This window comes from Hemitrygon akajei, chromosome 10 (genome assembly GCF_048418815.1).
Source record: "Hemitrygon akajei chromosome 10, sHemAka1.3, whole genome shotgun sequence".
In the NCBI taxonomy this organism is placed as follows: Eukaryota; Metazoa; Chordata; class Chondrichthyes; order Myliobatiformes; family Dasyatidae; genus Hemitrygon; species Hemitrygon akajei.
In genome coordinates this window covers 177,761,904-177,783,540 of record NC_133133.1, presented here as the reverse complement: position 1 = coordinate 177,783,540, position 21,637 = coordinate 177,761,904, and the positions used below count along the sequence as shown (strand labels likewise).

The 21,637-nt window shown below is 43.8% G+C and overlaps 1 protein-coding gene across 7 annotated transcripts in view; it reads right to left on the bottom strand.

Moving 5' to 3' along the window:
- The window catches only part of tspan11 (tetraspanin 11), a 181,752-nt gene extending 163,651 nt beyond the window's left edge, over positions 1–18,101 (bottom strand). For 5 of the 7 annotated variants that reach the window (XM_073059837.1, XM_073059840.1, XM_073059832.1 and 2 more), the window contains exon 1: positions 9,325–9,373. The gene's annotated coding sequence lies outside the window, so the exon portion shown is untranslated. Of the gene's footprint in view, positions 1–9,111; positions 9,263–9,324; positions 9,374–17,767 lie in introns of those variants that run through there. The other 2 variants (XM_073059834.1, XM_073059833.1) reach the window with 2 other exon arrangements.
- Between the last annotated feature and the right edge of the window lie 3,536 nt (positions 18,102–21,637).

The following is a 21,637-nucleotide window of genomic DNA, read 5'->3' as shown; positions in this document are numbered from 1 at the left end:
ACTACCAAAGTGCATGACCATGAATCTTCCAAAATTGTATTTTATTTGCCACTTTTTTGTCCATTTTTATAAACTGTCTAAGTCCTCTGCATCCTACCTTTATCCTCAACACTACCTGCTGCTCCACCAATCTTTGTATCACCTGAAAACTTGGCAACAAAGCTATCTATTCCATCATCTAAATCATTGATATACAGCATAAAAAGTGGTCCCCACACCAATCCCTGCAGAACACTAATAGTCACTAGCAGCCAACCAGAAAAGGATCCTTTTATTCCCACTTGCTGCCTCCTATCAGTCAGGCAATACTCTATCCATGCTAGTAACTTTCCTGTAATACCATGGGCTCTTAACTTGGTAAGCAGCCTCATGTTTGGCACCTTGTCAAAGGCCTTCTGGAAGTCCAAATATACAACTACATTTCCTTTATCCATCCTACTTGTAATCTCCTCAAAGAATTCTAACAGGTTCATCAGCCAGGATTTTCCCTGAAGGAGACCATGCTGACTTTGTACTATCTTGTCCTGTGTCACCAAGTACTCCATCACCTCATCCTTAACAATTGACTCTAACATCTTTCCAACCACTGAGGTCAGGCTAACTGGTCCATAATTTCCTTTCTGCTGTCTTTCTCCTTTCTTATAAAGGAGCGGAGTGACATTTGCAATTTTCCAGTCCTCTGGCACCATGCCAGAGTCCAATGATTCTTGTAAGATCATTTCTAATGCCACCACAATCTCTAATGCTACCTCTTTCAGAACCATAGGGGGCAGTTCCTCTGGACCTTTAGGTCTTTTAATTACTTGAGCACCTTCTCTCTTGTAATAGTATCTCTAGACACTTCTCTTCTTTCACACACTACATCTGGCATACTACTAGTGTCTGCCACAGTGAAGACTGATGCAAAATACTCATTTAGCTCATCAGCCATCTCCTTGTCCCCCGTTATTATTTCTCCTGCCTCATTTTCTAGCGGTCCTATGTCCACTCTCATTTCTCTTTTATTTTTAACATCCTGCAAAAAACTTTTACTATCCACGTAGATATTATTTGCTAGCTTGCTTTCATATTTCATCTTTTCCCTTCTAATGATTTTTAGTTGCTCTCTGTAGGTTTTGAAAAACTTCCCAATCCTCTATCTTCCCACTAATTTTAGCCTTGTTGCATGCCCTTTCTTTTGCTTTTACAATATCTATGACTTCCCTTGTCAGCCACTTATGTACCATTTTACCATTTGAGTATTTCTTCATTTTTGGAATACATGTATACTGCACCTTCCTCATTTTTTCCCAGAAATGCTTACCATTGCTGCTCTGTTGGCATCACTGCCAGCAGCTCCTTCCAAGTTACTTCGGCCAACTCCTCTCTCCTACCTCTGTAATTTCCCTTACTCCACTAAAATACTGCTACATCAGACTTTATATTCTCCCTAACAAATTTCAAGTTGAACTCAATTATATTGTGATTACTGGTTCCTATGGGTTCTTTTACCTTAAGCTCCCTAATCGACTCCAGTTCATTACCTAACACCCAATCCAATATAACTGATCCCCTAGTAGGCTCAACAACAAACTGCTCTAAAAAGCCATCTCTTGGGCATTCAACAAACTCACTCTCGAGATCCATCACCAACCTGATTTTCCCAATCAACTTGCATGTTACGGTAGCCTTAGGAGATTTTAACATGTAGGTTAATTGGGAAAATCAGGTTGGTAATGGATCTCAAGAGAGTGAGTTCTATTTCCTGTTGTAATCTGTGGTCCAGATCCCAGCCACTGTTGGGAGGCCTGTTCATAACTTCCATCAGCGTCCTTTTACCCTTGCAGTTTCTTAACTCAACCTACAAGGATTCAACATCTTCTGATCCTATGTCACATCTTTCTACTGATCTGATAGCATTGTTCACCAGTGGAGCCACACCTCCCTCTCTGCCGATCTTCCTATTCCTCTGATATAATGTGTAACCTTGGACATTCAGCTCCCAACTACACCCATCCTTCAGCCATGACATCATACCTGGCAATCTGTACTTCTCTGCCCATATCTGTAATTGAACAATATCTGTTGTATTCTTTATGCTGTCTACAGCTCTTGTGTCATCTCCAAACTTGCTAATCCACCCATCCACATTTTCATCAATATCATGTGATGGGGTCCTGAATTACCCCTATGAACTGTGCTTAGGGAGAGGGAGAGGGAGACAGCTCGGAGATGGTTATGGTTTCTCTGCAAGCATGTTTACACTTTTGCAAGGACACTGTCAGCTTCTGTATTCTTACAGAGAGAGAAGGGAGGAGCTGCTTGATGGACAGCTGGTGTTCAGCACGATGAGATAAATAGAAGGTCAGCTGATAGACCTACAGACACATGGTTTTGGACACTGAATGAGCTTTGTTGTGCCCACAGAAAAGGTGGGTTTTGGAGGATCGATCGAGCAGATTGATCAGTGGCTCTCGCAGTCTGAAAGGGTGTGACCGGTGGGGAGTTATTCATGTCTCCAACCCTCACCTGGGTTGATAATTCCACCACGGAAGAACAGTCCCCTTTGTTGTGGTCACAGTCGGTGACTTCTAAAGGATTCTGGAGGACAACAGGAAGATCAATGGCATCAGCTCACCTAATAAATACCCTTAGTTAGTAGCAATACTGGACACCAAAGTGTTTTCTATTTTTGCTGGTTCTTTAACCTGTCACAGGGTATGTGACAATCACTAATATATATCACATACATCAAAGGTGCCAGCACTGATCCTTACAGAACAACACTGGTCATGGATCTTCAGCCAGACCAACACTCCTCTAACTGTCTTTAATGGACAAGAAACTATCCAAACTTGAGCATCACCAAGAAGCTTCACATTTGTATGTCCTGTACTCAAGACCAGACAGTTCATATACAAAAGCAGCAAATATTTATAACATGGGAAGTCATTTCTCCCATCACATCTGTGAAAGTCAGCTGTGGCTAATATCACATCAGACTTCCAATATAACTCGGAGTCCTGCCATGTGCAGAAGTTCGCTGATGACACAGCCATAGTGGGGTGTGTCAGGAATGGACAGGAGGAAGAGTATACGAAACTGATACAGGACTTTGTGATATGGTGCAACTCAAACTACCTGCATCTCAATATCACCAAGACCAAGGAGATGGTGGTGGACTTTAGGAGATCTAGGCCTCATATGGAGCCAGTGATCATTAATGGAGAATGTGTGGAGCAGGTTAAGACCTACAAGTATCTGGGAGTACAGTTAGACGAGAAGCTAGACTGGACTGCCAACACAGATGCCTTGTGCAGGAAGAATTTCCCCATGGGGATGAATAAAGTATCTATCTATCTATCTATACAATTGCAGCATTAAATTTTCTGTCCTTATTCTGTGTGCAGCAACAAAGGAAAGAAAGCAAAATAGACACCGGAGAGCGCAGTTGGGTGATGCAGGCACCAGAGAGCATAGACGGGTGATGTAGACACTGGAGAGTGTATAGACACTGAGATTTGGAGCAACACACAATCTGCTGGCGACCCTGCAACCTCCCTCATTCGGATCCTGCACCTTATTGCCTACCTGCACTGCACTTTCTCTGTAGCAGTTGCACTTTATTCTACATTTTCTTTTACCTCAATGTGACTTGTAATGAATTGATCTGTATGAACAATATGCAAGGCAAGTTTTTCACTGCATTTCCCTTCATGTGGTAAACAATAATTGCTTCTACTTCCTAGGAAGATTGAGGTTTTTTGGAGTATGCAGGCCTCTCCTTCACACATTCTACCAGTCTGTTGTCACTAGTACAATCTTCTATGCGGTGGTGCAATGGGGCAATGAAATCAACACAGGTGATGCCAATAGGCTCAGAAGGTCCAGAGGAGGTTCACAAGCATAATTCCAGGAATGAAAGGGTTATTATACGAGAAACATTTGATGGTTCTGTGTCTATACTCAGTGAAATTTAGAAGGCTGAGGGGGGACCTCATTGAAACCTTTTGAATGCTGAAAAGCCTAAACAGATTAGATGCTGAATGGATATTTCCCATGGAGGGGGAGTCTAGGACAAGAGGGCACAGAATGGATAGAGGGGCGTCCATTTAAAACAGAGATACGGAGAAATTCCTTTAGCCAGAGGGTGGTGCATTTGTGGAATCTGTCACCACAGGCAGCTGTGGAGGCCAGGTCATTGGATTCAAGGCTGAGATTGATAGGTTCATGATTGGACATGCATCAAAGGTTACAGGGAGAAGGCCAAGGAATGGGGTGGAGGACGAGATAAAAGGATCAGCTATGATTGAATGGCAGAACAGACTCGACGGGTCAGATGGCCTAATTCTGCTCCTATTTCTTATGGTTCTTATGGTCTTATTCTTTCTAACTTCTCTTCTAATATCTGTATATCCGTGCACTTGTAATGTAACAGTGCACTGTAATTTCCTTTGGGATCAATAAAGTATCTATCTATCTATCTAGTTCCACCAACTCCTCTGGCAGCTCATTCCATATGATTACCCGTATAAAACCTTTACACCACAGGTTTCCTTTAATCCCACCCACCTCATCTCAAACCTGTGCCCTCTAGTTGTAAACTTGTGTCTTGCAAACACAACTCGATCAGTCCTATCTATATACCTCATAATTTTATAAATCTCTGTAAGGTCAGCCCTCAGCCTTTAACATCCCAGCAAATGTAAACCCGGCATGTCCGCTGTCTCCTTATTAGTTGTAAATTAAGAACATAAGACATAGGAGCAGAATTAGGCCATTTGACTGATCGGGTCTGCTCTGCCATTCAATCATGACAGATCCTTTTAGTTTCCCCTCCTCAGCCCCACTCCCTGGCCTTCTCCCCATAACCCTAGAGGCCTTGACCAATCATGAATCTATCGATCTCCACCTTAAATACACCCAACAAAATGGACGCCCTCTATCCTGAGGCAGTGCCTGCTTGTCCTGGACTCGTCCACCATGGGAAACATCATTTCCACATCTACTCTGTCTAGGCCTTACAACATTTGAAATGTTTCATTGGGATCCCCCCACCATCCTTCTAAATTCCAGTGAGTACAGACCCAGAGACATTAAATATTCATCATAAGATAACCTTTTCGTTCCTGGAATCATCCTTGTGAACCTCTTCTAAAACCTCTCCAATGCCAGCACATCTTTTCTTAGATAAGGAGCCCAAAATTGTTCACAATACTAAAGGTGAGGCCTCATCATTGCCTTAAAAAGTCTCAGCATCACCTCCCTGCTGTTATATGCAGGTTCTCTTGAAACAAATGTTAACATTACATTCACCTTCCTCACCACCTGCTCAACTTGTGAGCTAACTTTAGGGTGTTCTGCACAAAGACTCACAGGTCCTTTTGGATTTTTTGATTTACTCCCCGTTTAGAAAATAGTCTGCATATTTATTTCTTCCACCAAATTGCATGACCATGCATTTTCCAACATTGTATTTCATTTGCCACTTTCTTGTTCATTCTCCTACTCTGTCTAAGTCCTTGCGCAGCCTTCCTATGTCCTTCACATTACCTGGCGCTCCACCAATGTTCATATCATCTGCAATCTTGACAACAAAGCCATCTCTTCTATCATCTAAATCACTGATATACAGCATAAAAAGACGTGGTCCCAACACCGACCCCTGCGGAACACCACTAGCCACTGGCAGCCAACCAGAAAAGGATCCTTTTATTTTCACTCAATACCTCCTACCAATCAGCCAATGCTCTAACCATGCCAGTAAATTTCCTGTAATACCATGGACTCTTAATTTGTTAAGCAGCCGCATGTGTGGCACCTTGTCAAAGCATTCAGAAAATCTAAATATACAACATACACTGCATCCCCTTTAACTATCCTACTTGTAATCTCTTCATAGAATTCCAACAGGTTCGTCAGGCAAGTTTTCCCTTAAAGAAAGCATGCCTTGTCCTATCTTGTCCTGTGTCACCAAGTACTCCATAATGTCATCCTTAACAATTGACTCCAACATCTTTCCAATCACTATGGTCAGGCCAATTGGTCTATAATTCCCTTTCTGCTGCCTCCCTCCTTTCTTAAAGAGTGGAGTGACATCTGCAATTTTCCAGTCCTAAGAATCACGCCAGAGTCCAATGATTCTTGAAAGATCATTACTAATGCCTCCACAATCTCTACTGCTACCTCTTTCAGAACCCTAGGGTGCAGTTCACCTGGTTAAGGTAACATGTACCCTTAGGCCTTTCAGCTTTTTGAGCACCTTCTACCTTGTAATAGTAACTACACTCACTTCTCTTCCTTCACATCCTTCAACACCTGGCATACTGCTAGTGTCTTCCACAGTGAAGACTGATGCAAAATACTCACTTGGTTCATCTGCCATCTCTTGTCCCGTTATTATTTCTCCGGCCTCATTTTCTAGCGGTCCTATATCCACTCTCATTTAATATACATGCACTTGTGAAAGATTTTTCTATCCACCTTAATATTGTTTGTCAGCTTGCTTTCATATTTTATGATTTCCATCTTAAAGAATCTTTTAGTTGCTCTCTGTCAGGTTTTAAAAGCTTCCAATTCCTCTGTCTGCATGCTAATTTTTGCTTTGTTGTATACTCTCTCTTTTGCTTTTACATTAGCTTTGACTTCCCTTGTCAGCCACTGTTGTACTATTTTGCCATTTGAGAATTTCTTTGTTTTTTGGAATATCTCTATCCTGCGTCCTCATTTTTCTCAGATACTCACACCATTTCTGCTCTGCTAACATCCCTGCCAGCATCTCCTTCCAATTTAGTTTAGCCATCTCCTCTCTCATACCACTTGAACTTCCTTTACTCCGCTGAATTACTGCTATGCCAGGTTTTACTTTTTCCCTGTCATATTTCATGTTGAACTAAATTATATTGTGATCACTGTCTCCTCAGGGTTCCTTTGCCTTAAGCTCCCTAATTGCCTCCAGTTCATTACATAACACCCAATCAAGTATAGCTGATCCTCTAGTAGGCTCAATGACAAACTTCTATGAAAGCCATCTCATAGGCTCACTCTCTTGAGATCCATTACCAAATTGATTTTCCCAATCCTCTTACTGGTACATGTTAAAATCTCCCATGACCATCATAACATTGCCTTTTTGACAAATCTTTTCTCTTTCCCATTTAAATCTGTGAGTCCACATTCCAGCTACTATGGGGAGGCCTGTATATAACTGCCATCAGGGTCCTTTTATCCTTGCAGTTTCTTAACTCAATCCACAGGGATCCTATGTCTCATCATCTAAAGAACAGATTTGATGCTGTTCTTTACCAGCAGAGCCATGCCATCCATCTGCCTGCCTTCCTTAAATCTCATACAATGTGTAACCTTGGACGTTCAGCTCTTAACAACAACCGTCTTTCAGCCACAGTTCAGTGATGGCCACAACAGCAGACCCGACAATCTGTAATAGTGCAACAAGCCCATCCACCTTATTTCTTATACTTCGTGCATTGAGATATAACACTTTAAGTACTGTATTTGCTACCACTTTTGATTCTGCATTCCTAATGCACTCATACTCACCCTGCTGGCTGCAATTTTGTCTGACCATTTGCCTGCTCTTCCTAACAGAGTGACTGTATAGTATCTTCGCTTTTTTACCATCCATCCTTTCCTGGGTTCCATCACTCTGGTTCCCACCCCCTTGCCAAATTAGTTTAAACCCTCCCCAACAGCTTTAACAAATCTGCCTACAAGAATATTGGTCCTCCCTGCGTTCAGCTGCAACCCGTCACTTTTGTACAGGTCATACCTCCCCCAGAAGAGACCCTAATGATCGAAGAACCTGAAGCCTTGCCCCCTGCACCAGTTCCTCAGCCAGGCATTTATCTGCCAAGTCATCCTGTTTCTACCCTCACTGGTGCATGGCACAGGCAGCAATCCAGAAATTACTACCCTGGAGGTCCTGTCTCTCAGCTTTCTGCCTGGCTCTCTAAATTCTCTCTTCAGGACTTCATTGCATTTCCTTCCTATGTAATTAGTACCAATATGTACCAAAACATCTGGCTGCTCCCACTTCCCCACCCCCTCCAAAATGCTGTAGACATGATCTGAGACATCTCTGATCCCGGCACCTCGGGGGCAACGTACCACCCTGGTGTCCCATTCACATCTACAGAATCTCCATCTGTTCCTCTTGATCATTGAGTCCCATATCACTATCGCTCCCCTCTTCTCCCTCTTTCCCTTCTACACCATCGGCTCATGCTCAGTGCCAGTACCCCAGTCTCCATAGCATTCCCATGGGAGGTCATCTCCCACAACAATATCCAAAACAGTCTACTCATTATTGAGAGGAATGACCACAGGGGTGCTACACACTAACTCCTGATAGTCACCCAGCTACTCGCCTTCTGCAACTTCGGGGAGACTACTTCCCTGTAACTTTGATCAATTATCCTCTCTCTCTCTCCTGTCCAGTTGCTGCTCCAGATCCCTAACACTGTCTTCAAGAAGCTACAGCTGGATGCACTTCATGCAGATGTAGTTCACTGGGAGACTCTGGGTCTCCCAAGACTCCAACATCTGGCATGAAGAACACACAACGGCCATGTATTAATATGCAGAGCACAAGTCCAGGAGCCAAGCATTGAGCATGGCTGAAACTCAGAGGCAATAATGTTCTGTCCAGAAAAATCTATCCACCATTGTCCTTTGCTTCCTGTCACTGCTTTGGGTCTAATTGCCACTTTCCCTTTGATGCCATTGAGTTTTTCAGCCTGGCATGTAGTACCTTGTCAAAAGTATTCCTAAACTCCACATTTTACAGCAGCAACATTGACCCCATGGAAATCACTCTGCATCCTCATCTACAACCAATCAAATACTTTTCACTCTTGGTCCTTTTGTTGCCTTGGTACCTGTCTTCCTACAGTGGTTGTGCTAGAGAGAGAGGTTGGGGTGGGTAAGTGGGGGAAATGGAGAGGGGGTAGGAAAGGGGGTTTAGGACAGGGGTGAGGAAGGATAAAACCGTTTGATCTGCGCTGCTTTGACTGCGACTTTGCCGCAGATCGGGCGCGGTCCGCAGAGCGGCACATCTTCCCCGCGGTCGCGCCCCGCCACTCCTCCCCTTCCCCTGGTCTCCCTCCCCCTTACCCTGCCGACCTCTCCGCCGCTGCTCCCGTTTTCCAGCCTGAAGCGGGAGCCGCGGCTCAGCGGAGCTCTGCCTGAATGTGAGTCGGGGTCGGGTGGGGAGGGAAAGATGTGGGAATTTAGGGAGTGTGGGCAGATGTAGACTCCCTCAACGCTGCACCAAGGCAGAACGGCCGCTCCTCCCGAACATTCGCCCACCGATTGCGAAGCGCTCACCTGTCGGCAGCATCCCGTCCCGGGGAATGCGGAATGCGGCTGGTTTCACCAACCAATACAATCGCGGTGCTAAACGCGTAACCTGGTGTCGACCAACCCACACTCCGCTAGAAACGTTAATAAAACTCATACTACCTCGGTGTTCGCTGACCTCTGATCGTCTCAGATATAAATCTCTGCCTCCCAAAGGCCTACTTTACAATCAGATTGTTAATATTTCATTAATTCTATCGTTAACATTTTAAGGGAGATGTTTTCGTCTGCAAACGTGATGGGGAAAAGTGATCAGGCCCATGTGTAATTGTTCATAAATCCGGATGAAAATAGAAGATTGAGAGGAGATTTGATAGCGGTATACAAAATTATAAGGGGTATAGTTAGGGTAAATGCAAGCAGGCTTTTTCCACTGACATTACATGGGACTACAACCAAAGGTCATGGGTGAAAGGTGAAAAGCTTATGGGGAACATGAGTGGAAACTACTTCACTCAGAGGATCATGAGTGTGTGGAAATAAAAGCACAGCTGGTACATACAAGCTCCATTTCAATGTTTAAGATAAATTTGGATAGGTACATGGATATAAGGGTATGGAGGGTTATGATCCATAAGACAAAGAAGCAGAATTTGGCCATGCAGCCCATCGAGTCTGCTCTGCCATTCCATCATGACTGATCCTGGATCCCACTCAACCCCATACACCTGCCTTTTCGCAATATCCCTGGCCAATCAGGAAACTATCAAATTCTGCCTTAAATATTAGCCATGGATTTGCCCTCCACCGCAGTTTGTAGCAGAGTATTCCACAGATTTACTACTCACTGGCTAAAAAAAAATTCCTTCTTACCTCTGTTCTAAAGGACCACCCCTAAGGTTTGAGGCTGTGCCCTCTAGTTCTGGATACCCCCACCACAGGAAACATCCTCTCCACGTCCACATTATCTAATCCTTTCAACGTTTGTTAGGTTTCAATGAGATCCCCCTGCATTCTTCTAAATTCCAGTGAGTACAGGCCCAAAGCTGCCAAACACTCCTCATATGTTAACCCCTTCGTTCCCAGAATCATCTTCATGAACCTCCTCTGGACTCTCTCCAATGACAACACATCCCCTCTGAGATATGGGGCCCAAAACTGTTGATAATACTCCAAGTGCAGCCTGACTAGTGTCTTACAGAGCATCAGCATTTTCTCCTTGTTTTTATATTCTATTCCCCTTGAAATAAATGTCAACATTACATTTGCCTTCTTTACCACAGACTCAACCTGTAAATTAACCTTCTGAAAGTCTTGCACGAGGACTCCTAAGTCCCTCTTCACCTCTAATGTTTGAACCTCCTCCCAATTTAGATAATAGTCCACACCATTATTCCTTTTATCAAAAGCATTATCATCCATTTCCCAACACTGTATTCTATCTGCCACTTATTTGTCTAAGTCCTGCTGCAATCACATTGCTTCCTCAGCACTACCTACTCTTCCTCCTATCTTTGTATCATCCACAAATATTGCCACAAAGTCTTCAATTCCATTGTCCAAATCATTGACAAACAATGTGAAAAGTAGCAGCCCCCATACTGACCCCTGAGGAACACCACTACTCACTGGCAGCCAACCAGAAAAGGCCCCCTTCATTCCCACTCACTGCCTCCTGCCTATCTATCCATTCCAGTATCTTTCTTGTAATGCCATAGGATTTTATCTTGTTAAGCAGCCTCATGTGTGATGCCTTATCAAATGCCTTCTGAAAATCCAAGTAAATGACATCCACTGCCTCTCCTTTGTCCACTCTGCTTGTTACTTCCTTGAAAAACTCTAACAAATATGTCAGGCAAGATTTTCTTTCACAGAAGCCATGCTAACTTTGACTTATTTTATCATTAGTCTCCAAGTACCTCGAAACCTCATCCTTAATAATAGAATCCAACACTTTCCCAACTACTAAGATTAGGCTAACTGGCCTATAATTTCCTTTCTATTGTATTCCTCTTTTCTGAAAGAGTAGAGTGACATTTACAATCATCCTTCCTAATTCCCTGGATTCTTTTTTCAGGATCTCCTCTTTTTTTCTTCCTATGTCATTGGTACCAATATGTTCCACGACCTCTGGTTGCTTACCCTGCCTTTTCAGGATATTGTGGACACATTCAGAAACATCTCACACCCTGGCACCTGGGAGGCAAACTACCAAACTGTGCTTCCTTTTTGCATCCACAGAATTGCCTGTCTCCCTGACCATAAAGTCCCATATTACTGTTGCCATCCTCTTCAATTCCATACCCTTCTAAGCCACAGGGCTAGATTCAGTGCCAAAGGCACAGCTGCTGTTGCTTCCCCCAGGTAGGTCATTACCTCCACCCCCACCAAACAGTGCTCAAAATGGAGTACTACGACCACAGGGATGCTCTCCACTATCTGACATTCTCCCTTCATCTCTTTACAGTTACCCATTTACGTGTCTCCTATACCCTTGGTGTGACTACCTCCCTGTAGCTCCTGTCTATCACTTCTTCAATTTCCTTAACACGCAGAAGATCATCAAGGTGCAACTCTATTTCCCTAACACGGTCTCTAAGGAGCAGCATCTCAATGCATCTGGTGCAGATGTGGCTATCGAGGAGGCTGGGAGTCTCCTGGAAATCCCACATCTGACATCTAGAACAGAACACTGGCTCTGTAGACATACCCCCTATTCTCTCTAGAGTTGAATAAGAAATAAGGAATGAACTTACCCAGCCTCTGCCTGTTCTCGCCGAAGCCTTACTACTCTGACTCAAGACTACTCTGATGCCAATCGCTCCCATGATGACAACTCCATGAGGCGGTACTGCTCTTTTATAGAGACTGAGTTTAAAAAAGCTCTTTATTGGACCTGTGCGGGAAGACCATAAGACAAGGAACAGAAGTAGGCCATCTGGCCGATTGAGTCTGCTCCGCCATTCAATTATGGCTGATCCATTTTTTAAATCTTCTCCTCAACTCCAGTTCCTGGCCTCCTCCCTGTAACCTTTGACGCCGTGTCCAATCAAGTTGAGGCCTGATGGCCAGAGCCCCGAGTCTGAGATTCTCTGCAAGTCCACTGGAGGCTGGGACCAAAGACAGCCTGTCAGGGAGTTGCATGTCTGGGCGGGGGAATGGGGTTTGTTTTCTTGTTGTTGCTCTTCCATTTGTTGTGTTCTGTGTTGTTCTGCCAAGTATGGTGGGCAAGCTTTGTTTGTGCTGGAATATGTGTTGACACTTGCAGGCTGTGATGTGTTGGTTGTATGCTGGCTAGAGACAATGATAGTAGCAGTTAAGTGCACCAATTCCTGAGAGTTCACATCGCGGATTACTTCACCTGGTCCCTTAATGCCACCTCCCTGAACAAGAAGGTACAGCTTAAAAAGGCTGAGGCAAGCAAGGCTCCCCCTCCTCATCTTAACTGTGCTTTACAGGAGCACCATTGAGAACATCCTGACAGGCTGTATCTCCATTTGGTATGGGAGCAGTCAAGCATTGGACCAGAAGTCCCTACAAAGGACTATGTGAACAGCTGAGAGGATCATAGAAGACTACCATCCATTGGGGTCATTTATCATGAGGGCTGTGTACACAGGGGCATTAGTATCATTAAAGATCCCAGCCATCCATCCAGCATCCTCTTGGATTCTCTACCATCAGGCAGGAGACTATGATGCATAAATACAGCAATGGTCAGGATGATAAACAGTTTCTTCGCCCTGGCCAGTAGGTTTCTGAACTTCATGCCGCATTGTATACGAAGTGTAACTGGTTAATTTTTTCCGTACCTTACAATATTTAATATGAATGCACTTTAGTTTGTAATTTATGTGTGATTTATCTGTAGATTTTATCCTTACCTTCATAAGTTTTTGTGTGTAATGCTGTGCTTTACACCCTGGTTCAGAGAAATGTTTCATTTCTATGTACATTATATACATTCACAAGGATTCCAGGAATGAAAGGGTTATCATACGAGAAATGTTTGATGGCTCTGGGTCTGTACTCTCTGGTATTTAGAAGGATGAGGGGGAATCACATTGAATCCTTTTGAATGTTGAAAGGCCTAGATGGAGTAGATGTGGAAAGGATGTTTCCCATGGTAGGAGAGTATAGGACAAGAGGGCACAACTTCAAAATAGAGGGGCACCCATTTAAAACAGATGCGGAGAAATTTATTTGGCCAGAGAATGATGGATTTGTGGAATTTATTACCACAGGCAGCTGAGGAGGCCAGGTCGTTGGGTGTACTTAAGGCAAAGATTGATGGGTTCTTGATTGGACATGGCATCAAAGGTCATGGGGAGAAGGCTGGACGTGGGGCTGAGGAGGGGGAGAAAAGGATCGGCCATGAATGAATGGTAGAGCAGACTTGATGGGCCAGATGTCCTATTTATGCTCCTATGTGTTAAGCTCTTATGGTTATATATGTTTATTTAGTTAAATGACAATAAACCTGACTTGAAATGAGAAAGTATGACAGGGAAAAGATAGTAAAGGAACCATGGCTGATAAGAGGTGGAACATTTAATTTAGAGGAAGGAAAAAGCATAGATCAGGCAGGGCTCTTGAGTACTAAGAGACAGCCAGAATGGAGCTTGGGAAGGGACTTAGGAGAGCCAGAAGAGGGCATGAAAAGGCCTTACTGAGTAAAATTAAGGTAAACCCTAAGGCTTTCTACATGCACGTGTAGAACAGGAGGATGACTGGAGTGAGGGTAGAACCATTTAAGGATAAAAGAGGAAACGTACCTGGAGTTGGAGGAGGTAAGGAAAATCCTTCATTGATACTTTGCTTCAGTGTTCACCAGTGAGGGTGACCTTGAAGAATGTGACACAATGAGGCCAAACTCAGGGTGGAGTAGCAACACCTCATGTTCTGTCTAGGTAGCCTCCGATCTAATTGCATGAATATTGATTTCTCTAACTTCTGGTAATTTCTCCACCCTCCACCCTCCCTCATTTTTCCATTCCCCATTGTCATTCCCCTTTCATCCTTTCTTTTCCCTCACCTGCCAGGTCACATTATCACTTGTGAGAGGCAACTCTCTACCATCAGCATCAGTTTCTCTTCACCAAGCTAATTTTCAATCCAAGTACAAACAAGAGAAAATTTACAGATGCTAGAAGTCCAAGCAACACACACAAAGTGCTGGGGGAACACAGCAGGCCAGGGAGCAACTATGGAAAAAAGTACAGTCGAGGTTTTGGTCTGAAACCCTTCGGCAGCAGAGGAGAGAAAAAGCTGATGAGTAAATTTGAAAGGTAGGGGGAGGGGAAAGAGAAATGCCAGGTGATAGGTGAAAGAGACAGAAGGCCATGGAAGAAAGAAAAAGGAGGGGCACCACCTTATATTCCATTTGGATAGCCTCCAACCTGATAACATGAACATCGATTTCTCAAACTTCCAGTAATGCCTCCCCCCCTCACTATTTCCCATCCCCTTGTCCCTCTCTCATGTTATCTCCTTGCATGCCCATTGCCTCCCTCTGGTACTCCTTTCCCCCCACCCCTCCCCTATTCTTCTTCCTTTCATGGCCTTCTGTCTCTTTTTCCAATCAACTTGCTAGCTCTTTACTTCATCCCTTCCCCTTGACTGGAGGTGCAGTGACATCAGCATTGGACTGCAGAATGGAGGTTCCTGGGTTTGAATCCAGTCGGGCCGTTCCTGAGTACGCTTTCCATCCGTGCCGGGTTGAGTGTTGAGCTCGCAACTCGACCTCTTAAAATAAAGTAAAATACTGCGAAATGTCTGTGTGAGGAGTGGCACGCCACACAGTCTTTCGTACCGCGCCTTGAAAGGCATGAAAATGCCCAATGCTGGCCCCTCAGCTCTGAGTCGACGTCATCATCATCATCATTCCCCTCCAAGTTTCATCTATCACCTAGTGTTTCTCTCTCCCCTCCCCACAACTTTCAAATCTACTCTTCAGCATCTTTCTCCAGTCCTGTTAAAAGGTTTCAGCCCAAAATGTTGACTGTACTTTTTTCATAGATGCTGCCTGGCCTGCTGAGTTCCTCCAGCATTTTGTGCGTGTTTTGATCCAAGTAGCCAACTTGCCTTTGATCCCTTGGGTCCTAATCGTTTTGGATCAGTCTCCTATATCCAACCTTAACAAAGGCCTTTCTAAAGTCCACATGAACCACAACCACTTACCTTTCCTCACAAATATACTTTGTTCCCTCATTCAGATCAGCCAGACCTGCTCTTGATGAAGCCACACAGTCTATCAGTCCATCCCTTTCCAAATGATCATTTATTCTGTCTCTCAGAATTTTTGTCCAATAGCGTCCTTACCACTGATGTTAGACACACAGACAGATCTGGAACTTACTAGACTTTTTCCTGCTACCTTTCTTAAAAGAAGGGACCACATTTTCCATCTTCCAGTCACTTAGAACCATAGAACACCACAGCACAGAAAACAGGCCATTCAGCCCATCTAGTCTGTGCCGAAACTTTATTCCGCTAGTCCCATTGACCTGCACCCAGTCCATAACCCTCCTGACCTTTCCCATCCATGTATCTATCCAATTTACTCTTACAACTTAAGAGTGAGTCCGCATTTACCACGTCAGATGGCAGCTCGTTCCACACTCCCACCACTCTCTGAGTCAAGAAGTTCCCCCTAAACCTTTCCCCTTTCACCCTAAAGCCATGTCCTCTTGTATTTATTTGTATTTATCTCTCCCAATCTAAGTAGAAAGAGCCTACTCGCATTTACTCTGTCTATACCCCTCATAATTTTGTAAACCACTATCAAATCCCCCGTCATTCTTCTACGCTTCAAGGAATAAAGTCCGAACCTGTTCAATCTTTCCCTGTAACTCAACTCCTGAAGACCCGGCAACATCCTAGTAAATCTTCTCTGCACTCTTTCAATCTTACTGATATCCTTCCTGTAGTTAGGCGACCAGATCTGCGCACAATACTCCAAATTTGGCCTCACCAATGTCTTATACAACCTCACCATAACATCCCAACTCCTATACTCAATACTTTGATTTATGAATGCCAGGATGCCAAAAGCCTTCTTTACAACCCTGTCTACCTGTGATGCCACATTCAGGGAATTATGTACCTGAACTCCCAGATTGCTTTGTTCCTCCGCACTCCTCAGTGCCCTACCATTTACTGTGTATGTCCTACCTTGATTTGTCCTTCCAAAATGCAACAGCTCACACTTGGCTACATTAAATTCCATCTGCCATTTTCTGGTCCATTTTTCCAGTTGGTCCAGATCCCTCTGCAAGCTTTGAAAGCCTTCCTCACTGTCCACAACACCTCTAATCTTAGTGTCATCGGCAAACTTGCTAATCCAATTTACCATATTATCATCTAAGTAGTAGTAGGCATCCGTTAGTCTCGTGAGACCATGGATTTGCACCTTGGAAGGTTTCCAGGCGCAGACCTGGCCAGGGTTGTATGGGAGACTGTTGCAACAGTTGCCCAAGTTGCAAGCCTTCCCCTCTCCATGCCACCAATATTGTCCAAAGGAAGGGCACTAGGACCCAAGCAGCTTAGCTGCCGGTGTTGTCACAGAGCAATGTGTTGTTAAATGCCTTGCTCAAGGACACAAACACGCTGCCTCAGCTGAGACTCGAACCAGTGACCTTCAAATTACTAGTCCGATGCCTTATCCACTAGGCCACGTGCCAACACTACATTATCATCTAAATCATTGATATAGACAACAAACAACAATGGTCCCAGCACAGATCCCTGAGGCACACCACTAGTCACAGGCCTCCAGTCTGAGAAGCAATCATCCACTACCACTCTCTGTCTTCTCCCACACAGCCAATTTTGAATCCAGTTTACAATCTTTCCGTGGATACCTAGTGTCTTAACCTTCTGAACTAACCTCCCAAGTGGGACCATGCCAAATGCCTTACTAAAGTCCATGTAAACAACATACAACAACTATTACATAGTAGTAAAGAGTTAAAAATCGCAGCCTGGGGTAAACCTCATCCAACACTGAGGATTTATCCACCTGTAAGCTTGCCTTATTGAGTGCCTCCTCTTTATTTTCAATAGGTTTCGATAGGTACATTTAATGTCAGAGTAATATATAAAATATACATCCTGAAATTCTTTTTCTTCGCAAACATCCACAAAAACAGAGGGATGGCCCCAAAGAATGAATGACATTTAAACAATAGAACCCCAAAGTGCCCCCTCCAGCTCCTCCCTCCCGCACACTAGCAGCAGCAAGGCAATGAACACCCCCCACTCCCACCAGCAAAAAGCATCAGCGCCCTCCACTGAGCACTCGAGCGTGCAGCATGCAGCAATAAAGACACAGACTTGCAATACCCCAAGGACTACTCGTTCACCCGGTAATTCAACGTACCACGGGCTCTCTCTCATCCTAATAAGAGAAAAAGAGATGTCCCTGTTTCATAGCAAGAGGGGAGACATAACAAACAACTCACTGATTTACCATGTTACAAGTCTGTTGTGTCACTTTTTCCGAGCTCTGTGCTCTGAGAGTCGGCCTCAGAAAAGCGCAGCTCTTCAGACACACAGTCCCCAGCAGCTAACCCACTACTCCTGATGTTTCATGTTCTCCCACGATGCCTCAGCCAGGGACACTGGCCTAGAATCAGCACATCTCCAGAGCTATGAAAATCCAGAACCCTGAAGGCGCACTTGCCTTCCAGGCTGCGTCCTTGGGATATCAAAAAGCGGCCGGTCATGAGGCCCTGAGAGTGGGTCCCACTCCCGCAGAGAACCAAAGTCAGAGTGTAACTCCAGCTCAGGGTCTTCAAAAGAACCTTGAAAAAGGAAAAAGATATCAAAGGTAGAAACAGAGATGTTTATTTACAGAAACACATTAACATTTTCCTTTTCCGCTTGCTAAATTCCCAATTTCTTTGTGAATATCATGTTCATTTAGGACTTCTTTAACACCTACATTCACAGATTGCCTCTGTTGTCCCTGGTAGACCCTACTATTTCCCTGATTTTTTTTTAGCCCTCTATATACTTCTAAAATGCCTTCAGATTTAGCTTAATCTTATTCATCAGTGATATGCCTCAACTACCTTAGCAAGCTCCTGTCTGTTTTTAATGAAATTGGTCTTCTTCAATGATAATGATAATATTCCTGGTCTATTCTACTTTTTCAATAACAACTTTGAAATATATGGAGTCATGGTCACCATATCCAAAATGTTTTTTTCCATTCCATTTGATGAGCTACATTCCCCAAGATAAGGTCCAGTAAATCTTCTTTCACAGGTGATCTTGAATTAGTATTGGGTTTATTGTTACTGATATGTGTTGTAAAATCTGTTGTTATGTGGTACTACTAAGTTACAATCAGAAATAAAGTAAATAATAGTGCAAAAGTTGAACAAGTTAGGTCTCTATTCATTGGAGCGTAGAAGGTTGAGGGGGGATTTGATCGAGGTATTTAAAATTTTGAGAGGGATAGATAGAGTTGACGTGAATAGGCTGTTTCCATTGAGAGTAGGGGAGATTCAAACGAGAGGACATGATTTGAGAGTTAGGGGGCAAAAGTTTAAGGGAAACACGAGGGGGTATTTCTTTACTCAGAGAGTGATAGCTGTGTGGAATGAGCTTCCTGTAGAAGTAGTAGAGGCCAGTTCAGTTGTGTCATTTAAGGTAAAATTGGATAGGTATATGGACAGGAAAGGAGTGGAGGGTTATGGGCTGAGTGCAGGTAGGTGGGACTAGGTGAGATTAAGAGTTCGGCATGGACTAGGAGGGCCGGAATGGCCTGTTTCCGTGCTGTGATTGTTATATGGTTATATGGTTAAAAGAGGAATAATGAGGGAGTGTTCTGATGGCAATGGGGAAGAGGCTAAGCCTAAAATGTTAAGTGTGAGAGACTCACACCAAGACTCAAGGAAGTCTAAGTGTGAGGCTCCTGTACCTCCTCCATGATTGTAATAATGAGAAGAGGGCTTGAGAATAATGGTTGTAGACGGGTCATATTCTGCATGGAGGTCAGTGACTCATGGAGGTAGATAGATAGATAGATAGATAGATACTTTATTCATCCCCATGGGGAAATTCAACTTTTTTCCAATGTCCCATACACTTGTTGTAGCAAAACTAATTACATACAATACTTAACTCAGTAAAAAAATATACCTCAGGGATCTATTTTGGGACCACTTCTCTTCATGATTTTTATAAATGACCTGGATAAGGAAGTGGAGGGATGGGTTAGTAAATTTGCTGATGACACAAAGGTTGGGGGTGTTGTGGATAGTGTGGAAGGTTGTCAGAGGTTACAGTAGGACATCGATAGGATGCAAAACTGGGCTGAGAAATGGCTTTAGAGTTCAACCCAGATAAGTGTGAGGTGGTTCATTTTGGTAGGTCAAATATGATGGCAGAATATAGTATTAATGGTAAGACTCTTAGCAGTGTGGAGGATCAGAGGGATCTTGGGGTCTGAGTCCACAGGACACTCAAAGCTGCTGCGCAGGTTGATTCTGTGGTTAAGAAGGCGTATGGTGTATTGGCCTTCATCAACCATGGCATTGATTTTAAGAGCTGAGAGGTAATGTTACAGCTATAAAGGACCCTGGCCAGACCCCACTTGGAATACAGTATAGTGCTCAGCTCTGGTCGCCTCACTACAGGAAGGACGTGGAAACCATAGAAAGGGTGCAGAGGAGACTTACAAGGATGTTGCCTGGATTGGGGAGCATGCCTTATGAGAACAGGTTGAATGAACTTGGCCTTTTCTCCTTGGAGCGATGGAGGATGAGAGGTGACCTGACAGAGGTGTATAAGATGATGAGAGGCATTGATCACGTGGATAGTCAGAGGCTTTTTCCCAGGGCTGAAATGACTAACCAAGGGATTCAGTTTTGAGGTGCTTGGCAGTAAGTTTTTTTACGCAGAGAGTGGTGAGTGCGTGGAATGGGCTGCCAGCGACTGTGGTGGAGGTGGATACGATAGGGTCTTTTAAGAGACTCCTGGATTGGTACATGGAGCGTAGAAAAATAGAGGTCTATGGGTAACCCGAGGTATTTTCTAAAGTAAGTATGTGTTTGGCATAGTATTGTGTGCCGAAGGGCCTGTTTGATGCTGTAGGATTTTTCTGTGTTTCTAGGGCATATCCCAGATGGTGAGGGTTCCTCATGGTGGATTTCATCTTTTTGAACATTACTTTTTGAAAATGTCCTCAATGGTGGGGAGGCTTGTGCCTGTGAAGGAGCTGGGTGAGTCCAATCCTCTGCAGCCTCTTGTGATCCTGTGCATTGGAGCCTCCATACCAGGCAGTGATGCTACCAGTCAGAATGGTTTCCACCCTACACACATAGAAACTTACAAGAGTCTTTGCTGCTGAAAATCTGAAGTAAAAGCAGAAAATGATGTAAACACTGAACCAGTCAGATTTTCTGATGAAGGGTTGTTGACTTGAACCATTAATATTGTTTATCTCTCCAGTCTGCTGAGGATTTACAACATTTTCTGTTTTAATATCAGATATTAGAGCACAGGGAAATGAACAGAAAGTGCACATTTCTCATTGATGATGCTGAATTGGCAAAATATGACTTTGTAGATTTAACATGAAACAGGTCCTACTCAGACAGAAAGCTGTCAGAATGTTGGGAATCATAGTAAGTGTTAGTGGGCATCAGCTCTTGCCCTACCATCACAGTTCTGTGGGCAGGGACAAGCAAATGTGACTGTGAGGCAGGTAGGAGGACCCAAGGGCTGGTGCTGGAGGAGCCTCAGCCTTTGAATTTGTCCAAGGACTTTGAGGTTCTTGCACCTTGTGTGGGTGGATGAGAGTGGAGGCTATAGATGAGTATTGTTACTGTGGCACCATGGTTTAGGGAGCTATTCAAGAGGGGGAGAGAAGAGAAATGCAGTTGTAATTGGGGACAGTATAGTCAGGAGAAAATGCTCTATCACACAGATCCAGAATCACAAAGACTGTTGTCTGCCTGGTGCCCAGGTTCGGGCATCTCATCTGACTTGCAGAGGAACTTGGATTCAAAAGGGAGAGATCCCGTTATTGTGGTCCATGTTAGTATTAATGATGTAGGAAGAATGAAGGAAGAGATTATGATGAGGAATACAAACAGATAGGGACTGAATTAAAAAGCAGAACTAAAAAGGTAACTATGTCTGGATTATTACCTGAGCTATGAACAAATTGGCACAGGGTTAATAGGATCAGAGCTAAATGTGTGGCTTAAAGATAAAGGAAATATAAATATATTGATTGGCTTTATTTGTCTCATGTACATCAAAACATGCAGTGAAATGCAGAACAGTACACTGTACTGCTGTCACAAAACAACAAAATTCATGACAT